This window comes from Passer domesticus, chromosome 2 (genome assembly GCF_036417665.1).
Source record: "Passer domesticus isolate bPasDom1 chromosome 2, bPasDom1.hap1, whole genome shotgun sequence".
NCBI classification, from domain to species: Eukaryota; Metazoa; Chordata; class Aves; order Passeriformes; family Passeridae; genus Passer; species Passer domesticus.
Window position 1 is genome coordinate 127264925 of NC_087475.1, and position 8310 is coordinate 127273234.

The 8310-nt window shown below is 59.2% G+C and overlaps 3 long non-coding RNA genes across 4 annotated transcripts in view; 2 read left to right on the top strand and 1 right to left on the bottom strand.

Annotated features, from left to right (window-relative positions):
• Positions 1-1123: 1123 nt before the first annotated feature.
• Positions 1124-8310, top strand: part of LOC135295119 (uncharacterized) — a 28615-nt gene continuing 21428 nt past the window's right edge. For both annotated transcript variants that reach the window (XR_010357158.1, XR_010357159.1), the window contains exon 1: positions 1124-1244. This is a non-coding gene — a long non-coding RNA (uncharacterized LOC135295119). The remainder of the gene's footprint in view (positions 1245-8310) is intronic.
• Positions 2899-3846, bottom strand: LOC135295658 (uncharacterized). The gene is made up of 3 exons (XR_010357797.1): positions 3752-3846; positions 3098-3144; positions 2899-2950 (listed from the first exon to the last, which is right to left on the bottom strand). It is a non-coding gene; the product is annotated as an uncharacterized LOC135295658 (long non-coding RNA).
• LOC135295659 (uncharacterized) lies at positions 3912-5497 on the top strand. The gene is made up of 3 exons (XR_010357798.1): positions 3912-4070; positions 4202-4302; positions 4402-5497. It is a non-coding gene; the product is annotated as an uncharacterized LOC135295659 (long non-coding RNA).

Consider the following 8310-nt stretch of genomic DNA (forward strand, 5'->3'; position numbering starts at 1 on the left):
CCCCGAGGCCATGGAGTGCACACTGTGCCCCTTGGCCACCTGTCACCAGCCCAGAGCTCTGAGTGCCACACCAGGAATTCCTTGGGCACCTCCAGGGTGGGCTCTCCAAACCTCCCTGGGCAGTTCCAAGGCCTGAGCAGCCTCTCCATGGGGAAATTCCTGCTGGTGCCCACCTTGAGGCTGTTCCCTCTCCTCCTGTCCCTGTTCTCCCCTGGCTGTCCCCTCCTGTCAGGAGTTTTGCAGAGTCACAAAGTTCCCCCTGAGCCTCCTTTTCTCCAGGCTGAGCCCCTTCCCAGCTCCCTCAGCCTCTCCTGGGGCTCTCAGCTCCATTCCCTGCCCTGGACATGCTCCAGCCTCTCCAGGTCTCTCCTGCAGGAGGGGCCCAGAGCTGTCCCCAGCACTGGAGGTGTCCCAGCACAGCCCAGGGGCCATTGGCCTCTTGCTCACCTGTGTTCGTGTCCACCCCCAGCACCTTTTCCAGCATTCCAGCCCCTCTGGAATGGAGCGCTGCCTGGTTCTCCGTCTGGGAATGTGGTGCTTGTGAGGTGTGGGTGCTCCTGCCCACGTGAGCCAGGGATGAGCACAAGGTCACAGCCACTGCCAGAGCCAGCCCAGGGAGCCTCACTGGGGCCTTGGCCTGGGAGAAAGGAGCAGAGCTGCAAAACCAAAGGTGGAAAAGCATCCGTGGGATTTTGGAGATGGCTTTTGCACATCCTTCCTCCCACAGTGGGTACCACATCCCACTCCTGTGGTGGGATAGCCAAGCATCCCATCCCACGAGGGCACCAGGGCTGTGATGCTGGGGAAGATAAGCCATCCTCCCTGGGGGCTCAGCACCCCCGTGGCACGGGGCCCCGCAGCCTCATGCCACCCCTCATGTGCCCGTGGCCGCATGCCCGGCTGGCTGTCGCCGTGGCATCCCCGGGTGCTGCCGTGCTCCGGGAGCATCCCCGGAGCCGCGGCTCCCGAGCCGCCCGGCACGTCCCGGCCTTGTTTACTGCTGCCGTCCCGCCGCGGCGCTTCACCCCAGCGCTTCCTGGGCTGGTGTCTGAAAATAGATATTTTTAACCTTTTAAAAATAGAAAGTCTCGCCGAACAGCAGCTCCTGTTTTTCCATTCCCTTCTCATTTCTTCTCAGGGCGACGGAGCCCGCGCCGGGGGTGGCGGCAGGCGGCCCCGTAAACAGGCTCCTGCAAAAGGGGCACTGGGGAGAGCACACGAGGGCCTGGAGAACGCAGAGAAAGGTAAGAGAGACAGGGAGAGGAAAAAAAGCAACTAGAAAGGCCGGCCACTTTTCACACGGAGCCTTATTTGGTGTTTTCATGAAAAGTTATATCTTCACACTGTAAAAAATGCCACTTATTACTCATGCTTTACTAGGTAAGTGTATTTTCCTTGGCAGCAAGCGCTCTGGGGTTTTTTTCTCACTTCACTACTGCCGTACAAGCTGTTTCGAAGGTTTCATTAGTTTCTCCGTCAGAGCTGGCGCTGCTGCCGCTGTCTGAGGCCGGGCTGTTGAGGCGAGACACAGCCGCTGTTTGTTCGGGGCTGTGAAAGCCCAGCGAGGGCCCGCAGCCCGCGGGGACACGGCTGTCACCGTGCCACCCTGCCCCGCAGCGTGTGCCCCGCCCTCACTCCCTGCTGGGGACATCGCCCTGTCACGGAGCAGGGGTGCCACCCCCTGCCCTGGTCGCTACAGGTGCGTGGGTGTCACCCCGTGCCCATGGCGTGCATCGATGTCACCCTTTCTTCATGAGCACTGTGGAAAAGGGGATGTCATCCTCCCCCTGCTGTCAGTGCGGTGTCACACTGTCCCTACACATGTGGATGTCACCAGTCCCCATGCACTGCCTCTGCCTGGACATCAGCCGTCCCACGTGTAGGTGTCACCATCACTGTGGGCAGCCACCACCCTGTCCCCAAGGGCATGACATGCCCATGGGTGTCCCTGTGTCCCAGTATCCCTGCAGACACACAGGTGTCACTTGGTCCCCAGGGCTGCGCTGTGCCCGTGTCGCAGGGTCCCTGCAGACACACAGGTGTCCCCTGTGCCAGCCCCGTGCCCGTCGTGCCGCCCACTGCCGCCCCGGGCCGCCTGGCCGCGCTTCCCAGCCGCTCTAAAAGCCAGCTTTGTGCTTTGCAGCCAGGCCCTGGCTTGGCACACGATTTTAATTAGAGTCTGGTTACACGGCTCGGCAGATGTGGAATGTATTTCTTAGCCCAGGTGGAATAAATCTATTGCCGTAAAAACCAACCCCCCTGTTATTAAATTCTCCCTTCTAAATAGCCCAGTATTGAGATGCACGGCCCCCCGGCCCCCCCGCCCACTCCCCCTCAATGCAAACCCTTTTCTAAGTGCTTAATGAGCTTTAATTTTATTATATTCCCTGGCTGCACGGAGCCGGCTTCTGGTCCTGGCGCAGGTTCCCGGCTACCGGCCCCTCTGGAGGGGTGCAGGGGCTGCCCAGCCCCGTGGCTGGGGCTTGGGGTGGCCACAGGGCTGTCCCCTGCCCTGCTCGAGCTGGGGACACTCATCGTGTCCTCCCCGGTGACAGGGGACAGGTGCCCGCAGTTTGGAGAGCCGTGGCTGCTGGCGGAGTGCAGGGAGCAGCCGTGAGGTCCTGGTCACCCCAGGGACACCCTGTCCTTGGCGGGTTCCTTGCGGTGCCCGGGATGTCCCTGGGGATGCACAAAGGGTCTGGCTCGGTGCCATGCCCCAGGGGACAGGGATTGTCCCGCCGGGATGTCGCCGTAGCTCCAGCAGCCCTGCCCTCCCTGGGAAGGGGGCTGAACGGGGACACACCCGCCGGGGCACGCTGGAGCTGGGGCACTGCACCCCCTTCCCCAGGGAATTCCCCAGGGACACCCCGAGGAGGGGGCATCTCCTCACCCACACCCCCTCCACTGGTCTGAGCAGTGCCATGGCCGGGGCTGGCGACTTCAAACCACACTACAGGGAAAAAAAATACCCAGGAAACAGCGTCTGCTTCCCAAGAGCCCATCGCTCCCAGCACGGACCACGGGCTGCAAAGGGGAGCAGACTCTGCCCTGCTGGCATCAAAGCAAGGACCAGAGCCTGGAGAGCCCTGTCACCCACCTCAATGCTCTCCTGAGCCTCTCAAAAAGCTCCAGGATGTCTAAAAACTGAAACAAACGAGGAGAGAGGAAAAAGAGGAGGACATGGGAGAGGGGCAGGCACAGAGTCCATCCCATAGGATCATCGGGATGTTATTTCCCACGAGTCTTCCACGGACATCCCCCCCTGCATCCTCCCTAACCACGGTGTTTGAAGAACAAAATCCCAGGGATTTTTGCTTGCAGGAGATTCCTCCTCCCTCCCCTTACCTTGGGGAAAGGGAATAAAACCGCAGGCCCTGCGAGGAGCGGAGCCTGAGCCCTCCCCACCAATTCCCAGCTGGGAGACTTGGCTGCGGGCTCCCCCAGGACTGTTCCCCCAGCTGGCCTCTCCTCTGGCCCGCTGGCTGGGAATTTGCAGCCACTTGTGTGCCAAGGAGCTGCGGATGACGTTATCCCCCCTCCCAGGCCAGGTGTGGGGAGCACGGCTGCTCCCTGGGGTGCAGAGCTCCAGGGCCAGGAGGGGCCATCCCCAGCATGAACAGGGACCCCAGCCTTGGGGACAGCAGCCCCCCAAGCTTGTCCCACAGCCCCGAGCAGGGATCAGGCTGCTCTGTGCTAGAATCCCCAGAGGAAAGAGCAGGGAGCCAGAGCTGACTGCGGCTGCCCATCCCACCTCTCAGCACTTCTCCACGTGCAGCCCAGCATCCGTCTGTCCTGGGAGACACCAGGCCAGCCAGACATCCCCACCCCAACCTGCACGTGTGCTGCCGGGCCAAGGAGCAGAGTGATCGGCTTTTGTGATCTCACAGAGGAAATGAACACCTACAAAGGGTTCAATTGCCATTCCAAAGGCAAAACCTTCCTCAAAATGCCTTTGGATGAATCAGGGTTATCACTGGCCTTGCCCTTTTTGGGGAACAGGGTCAGCTTGGGCCAGCACTTGGTGAGGCTGATCCAGAAATCCAACTCCAGTCCCTCTTGCTTATTAGCAGGTGAACACCACCTGGAGAGTTTGCCCTGGGAATTTTGGGTGTTTCTCACGCCTGGGGGTTGCTTAGATGAAGGGCCAAATTTTATTGATCTCTAATCAACCTTTTTGTTCTTTTTGGTAAATCACACTCAGCTCCAAAGATCCATCCTGGGAAGGCAGCAAAGCCCTTGGCAGTTTTCCCTGGACACCTCTTGGCCCAGGGGCTGAGGGCTGAGTGGTGCAGCCGTGGGCAGGTACTGAAAGCCTCCACCCCTGTGGAACTGGCTCTTCCTGACTTCCAGGGAAGCTGTGGAGGGAAGGACAGCGTGCAGCTCTCCCCTGTGTCCGTCCAGGCCATTCCAGGTTCCCCCTGTGCACTGGGGAGGAGCAGGAGCCCTCGCTGGTGTCTGTGGAACTTCTGGGGACGTGCTAAAAGCAGCTTGGAAGGGGATCAGTATTTCCACTCGTTTTTCAGTGCCGATCTTCCTGCCACACAATGGGAGCCGGAAGCCTGACAGGGTTTGGAGGAGCCCCCGTGGGTCCCTCTGCAGCCCCCTGCCAAATCCTGCTTGCAAGCTTCTGCCTCGGGCAGCCCTCAGTGAGCAAAACTCCCCTTTCCCAGGTTTTCCTGTGAAAACTGCAGCCTGCTGCACTCAGCACCAGGCTAAGAACAGATGTATGGACAGGAAGGGTACAAAAAAAATTAAACCCCCTAATTGTGGCCTGTTTGGATGGACACTGACATCGCAGGTGGTGCTGGGGAACACTTGCCTGCATTTCCCATCTAGTTTTCTTGGAGACCTGCCTGTCCACCCCTTTTCAGACCTGTGGGTTTAATGCCTTGTGGTTCCCCTTTCCTGGAGGCTGGCGGATGGATTGCTGAGGTTATCCTGGAGTTTAGCCCTGAGTGGGGCTCTGTTCCTCAGGGTGTGTGTGGGTCTGGTGCCACGGGCTGGGGAAGCTGTCAGAGCTCACCACTCAAACCCAGCCCCTAAAGCTGGAAGAGGAGCCAGTCTGGGGTGGGAGAGATGTGGCCAAGCTCTTTTTCCCCACCCCTTGTCCCTGTATCTAATGGGTCCACCAGGACTGTTCCCATTGTCGGTGCAGCTGGGAGGCAAAAGGAGGTGTCTGGGCCAAGCAGTGCTTCTTACTTCATTTTCAACTGTTTGCAAAGCCCCTGATCAGACGACCCAGATGGTGCTAAATGGCCATGAAGGACCATTAGACAGTGGGTCATTGTCGTGCTCCTTGAGTTAGATAATTGTGATGGGCCTGAACTAATTAATTTCTACCCAAAAAAGTAGCACTGAATCATGGTTTTTTGGCAACACTGGTGAGAAGGACTTGCAGTCAGTTTCCTTTGGATTTATCCAGCCTGTGCAAACAGGGATCTCTGCTGGAGCCACACGCTTCCATGGCCGAAAAGCAGGGGAGCAAGGAAAGCCACGCAGAGGTTCAGTCCAGGTGGATCTCCCTCATCCCACGGGGCAGGAGAGCCACAGGACAATCCACCAGCTCCTTTGTGCCATGGGTCTGTCCCACCTCCCCTCCGGAATGCCCACGTTTGGGAATGGGCCAAGGCCAGGCATCCTGCAGGAGGAAAGGGCCTCTGTGGCTGTGCTCGTGCCATGCCAGCCACATTTCCTCCATCCCTCCTTCGGCTCCAGCTGCCATCTCCAAGGATTTCCCTGCTTTTCTCATCACCCCCTTCTCAGCACCAACCTTCCAGGAAGCCAGGGGCTTTTTCCAGTGTCCAGACAGTCCTGACTGGCTGGCAGAGCTTCTCTCTGCAGGGATTTCTTTGTTTCCTGATTCTGGGGGTGTTGAGCTTTGACAAAGCTGGAGACAGGGAAATGTGATCCCATTTCCCCAGCACAGCATGGACAACCTGCCAGATTAGGTACATCCTGAGCTGCTCCTGCATCCAAAAAGGTGAAGGAACAGGAGAAAAGAGTGATTACAGACACACTTCTATGTGAGAAGAGACAGGAAATATTAGGACTGTTTAGTCTGGAGGGGAGACAGGTCTGTGGTGGCACGAGAACAGCCTGTGAGCCCTGCAGCACTGACAGTCCTCTGGTTTCTCCATTTCTCGTCCCAAAAAAAGAAAAGGATGTGCAGAGGAGAGTGGATGCAGGGGAAATGTTCTCCCAGTGCAGTATATGGGTCTCTAGGGAAGATTTTAAGGGAAAAGTTATTATTTTGGGAAGAAATTCCCCCTTTGACTGGGGGAAGGTGATATGAGAGCATACATCCCAATTCATTGGGAGACCTCCAGAGCTGTGGGCTTCCCACAGGACACTGGGAGCAGCCCAGACCCTCTTTGGGGTGCCTGCGTTTCCCCGTGGCAGAGCCTGGTGTGCAGGGACACCCCAAGGAGCAGTGCTGCTCCCGTGGGCAGCAGGGCCTGGCAGGCTGCTCCAGGAGTGCTGGCTCCCCACAGGGACAGGCTTCGTGCACACCAAAGTGACAGGGGATGTTCTGTGTGCCTGAAAACCCCACGCAGTGGAAACAGCAGGGGCCAAGGAAGTGAGTGTAGCTGGCAATTATAGAGACATATAGTTTGGAGAAGTGTTTTGACTAACCTGATAATACAGCATGAAACAGCACGGCTCTGACGTAAAAAAGCCCTAAGACCCCAGAGGTGGAGCCAAGATTTTTGGTGGTGACTTGCCATCCATCCCAGAGCACACACCACGGGGTCATTCTGGCTGGATGGGACCCCAGGAGGTCCCTGGTCCAACCTCTGTCTCCAAGCAGGGATAACTTTGAAGTTACATCAGGTTGCTCAGGGCTGTGTCCAGGACGAGGCTGGGTTTCTCCAAGGATGGGATGCTCCCTTGGTCCCACTTCCAGCATTTCTGAAGGGGAAAACGTTTTTGGCACATCTTCCAGCCGATCCAGGTCCATCCATTCCCTGCCTGCCTGGTGCCGGGGACCCAAACTGGGGCCAGTGCCCAAAGCTCTCTGCAGAGCCCGGGGGTATCTCAGCACAGGCTGCCCCAGCCGTGGGCGATCCGGGCACTCCAAACACATCACAGCAGGGCACACAGGAAGGCAGGAGGGCTGGCATCCATCCTCTGTGCTGGTCCCGGCGGGGCACGCCTGCGGAGGGACGGACGCACGGGCAGGAGCAGGAGCACCAGCAGGAGCAGGAGCACCAGCAGGAGCACCAGCAGGAGGGAGCAGCATCACCAGCAGGAGCAGGAGCAGGATCAGCAGCAGCAGCAGGATCAACAGCAGGAGCAGGATCAGGATCAGGGCGAGCGAGGCGATGCCGCCGACCGCAGGGCGCTGGCTGCTGCCCCGGCGGTGCTGATCCAATTAAAAGGGTTAATCCCAGCGGTGCCCCGCGGGGAGAGCAGGCTCCTGGGGAGGCTGGCATCGCTGGGAACCGCTGACATCCCGCACGCAGCCCGTCCCTGTCCCTGTCCCAGCCTCGTGTCCCCAGCGCTGCGACAGGAGGGTCCTTCCCTGGGGAAATGGAGCTCTCTGGCCCCGCCAAGCCAAGGGGAGCTGTGTCCTTCCCCTGCCATGCCCCTCTGCTCTGAGGCAGCCCAGCAGAGCTGGGGGTGTCAGGGAGGATGGAAGAGCCGCATCCCACAAAGAGCATTTTTGGAAGCGGGTGAGGGAGCTCTGTGCTCACCTCACAAACGCGGGGCTCTCCAGAAGTACAGTGCTCCACACTCGGGGCATGGCAGAGGAGCAAGGCACTCAGCTGGGCTGTGCCAGGAGCTCTGTCAGTGTCTGGGCTCAGTGGTCCCAGCACAGCCTCTGTGGGCTCAGCACCTGCAGATCCCTGCAGGAAGCCTCACCTGGACCAGGCAGTGTGGAATTCGTGCTGCTTTCCTCCAGCCTTGCCCATGACCCCACCGGGGCAGCCTCGCTCCAAGCGCCTCCACTTCTGGCAAATGAGCACAGGCTGGCCCTGGGCTCAGCTCCAGTTAGATCACACAAGCTAATTAAGCTAATTAGGCTGCCAAGTGAGGGGTCAGAGGGCTGGCAGCATCCTCCCTGCCCGCAGCTCCAGCCGTGCAGGCAGCCCTGGGGCAGGGAGGTGGCTCGGCCCCTCTCCCTTCCATGAGGACCCCCCTCTCCTGGGTAAACTTGGGCAGCTCAGCCCCGTTGTGTGGCCCCGTGAGCAGTGCCAGCCCAGGGCCCAAGCCCCAAGCTCTGCTTTCAGCCCAAGCCATGAGCAGACCAGCAAACGGGAAGGGGTGATCCCCTATGGATGAGCAAAGCTTCTGTGGCATTTCTCTGCA